Here is a 2,352-nt window from a genome sequence, read left to right as displayed (position 1 = left end):
TCTATCTGTATGAGAGAAACAAAAAAAATTATGTTACTCCACATCAAACTATTATTCAAACACGAAAAATGTGTCAGCCAATAGTTGCAATTTTTCTCAAAGAATATTCTTTCCAAAATAAGAAACAAAATTATCAAGCGGGTATTTTCCTCTTAACAATAACAATCTTGCGTTGGAAAAATATAAGAGTAGAAATCATGGGGGTAGAAACCATCTCGTTTCTTTCTAGCCTACAGCCATTGCTTACTTTCTAACTTCTTACACAAGACACATAATCTTCGTTTAGTTTACATTCGCCCCAAGTTGTTAGCACACGTGCTTCAGTTTCGATTGTTGTTAGAAGCCCCAATTTATTTCAATGGGGTAAATTTTTATTAACCCAAACTCTATAACTTTTCTTGCGCTAACAAGTTATTTCAAAACTCTAGCGCTAAAATGTTTAACAAGGAATTTAAGCGATTTTCAAAACCTTAGGGTTTATATAAAAAATTGGACATAGGAACGAAATAATAAATAGACAATCACCCAAATTCGGTTATATTTTTCTTGGTATCTGCCTTGAACTTGCCTAAAAAGCAGCTTTGCCTTTGCCGTGGCTAAATTGTAAAACACGTGCCCTCTACGAAGCCCTTGTAGCCTACGTCATTTATTACACTCCCGTCTAATCTACATTTTTTCCTTCTAATCTTCATCGTCTAACCTACTTCTGCTGTGTTTGTGTTGATCTTTTGCTACCATCCTGATAGCGCCATAATCCAACCAATAGCTGTAATTTACAATGCGTGGTTTTTACTTTTCATTTACTCTGATTGTTTGTTTGTATGTGGCGCTATTGAAACAAAATAAATTGAATTGACTTGGCTTCACCCATTCATGTGATTACACTGCAGCAGTAGCGTTGAGAAGGAAAACAGAAATAAACCAACGTAGTGGACGAACTACGTTGGTGTTGCTATGCTCTGTGACAACGCCCACAAAAGAGGAGGAAAGAGAGTATTTTTACTGTTTCTTTTATTCTCTTCCACGGGCGGCATTGCCTGTGACGTCATAACGGAAGACAGGAAACTAATTTGTGAATCAATCAAACCGGAAAAATCGGTATCTTTTTTTTCTCACGCTCTCGTTTTTAAGAAAAATATATCCGAATAAGAAGTTATATGTTAATATATGATGAAAAAGTTGGAAAATATATTGATTAAGTTTGAATATGAACACTGATGTTGAGGTTATGCAGTTTAAAAAAAAAAAAAAATTATAAACTAGAGCGAAAACAATTAGGATTGTTTTGATAACGTCAAACTAAAAATAAGGAAATCCGTAAAAAAATAGTAGGAAAGTGATATCATACTGACGTAAGTATAGTCGGGGCTGTGTGAGTATTTTTGGTCACGTTTTAGGCATTTTTAGGAGCAAATATTTTATTTTTATCAAGATGCACACTTTGTATGTAACCAAATTCATCAAATTAAAATTAGATTTAAGAAGAAGTTTTGTTTAAATTTAAGTTAGCCTACCATTTCAAAATTTTTTATTCACAGCCACAAAAGGATTTCAACAATTTATTTCTTGAAAGTTTGTACAGCTTAGTGTGTTTTAGCCTTTCAGCAGGCTGGAATTTTGAAAGTTTTACCTGAGGTGTACCCACCTTCACAGCTAACATTTTCACTTTATAAACTATCTCGATTCACATTGAAATTTATCAATTTAAAGATTATTAATTAACTAAGCTATGTGAGTGAGCAGTGTTTACTTCGAAATATTGCATCATTTTGATGGTATTTGTTTTTAGATACAAAAAACTTTTCGCTCCCTTTATCCCCAACTATGCTTGCCCTTGAATAATATTATTAGAAGCATTTGAATAAGATACTAAAGAAGCCGCCTTTACGGTGGCCAAAGCTTCATCAGTAAATTATACAAGTTTTCGATCCTGGTTGATTATATTGAGTTGCATCCTAAATGAAGGAAGGATCCTTGTGAAACTTCTGATTCTCAAAAACACTGAGAAACCGAAACAAAGGTTAAGATACATCGGCGTTCACTTTATTTCCGATAATTTTTGGCTAGATTTAAGCATTTACATCTGTAAATTTGGTTTCAGAATGATTTTTCCGATTAGGAATCGAACCAGGTCCTTGTGTTCCCGATTCCAAAGTTGGTTTCGATTATCTTAAAATTAAAATTCATAGCTTTAATTTGGCTTAGCCTACTATAATTCTCAATGACATGAAACCATGAAAAATGCTTTTATAGAATTACAAATTTGTCTTCGCAAGCCCTTCTTTTCTTTCCGCCATTGAGACAAATAATTTGATAGCAACTTGATGGGATTAAATTGCATAATTCAAAAAC

This window comes from Aplidium turbinatum, chromosome 3 (genome assembly GCF_918807975.1).
Source record: "Aplidium turbinatum chromosome 3, kaAplTurb1.1, whole genome shotgun sequence".
Classification (NCBI taxonomy): domain Eukaryota; kingdom Metazoa; phylum Chordata; class Ascidiacea; order Aplousobranchia; family Polyclinidae; genus Aplidium; species Aplidium turbinatum.
Note: the sequence above shows the minus strand (reverse complement) of the source record.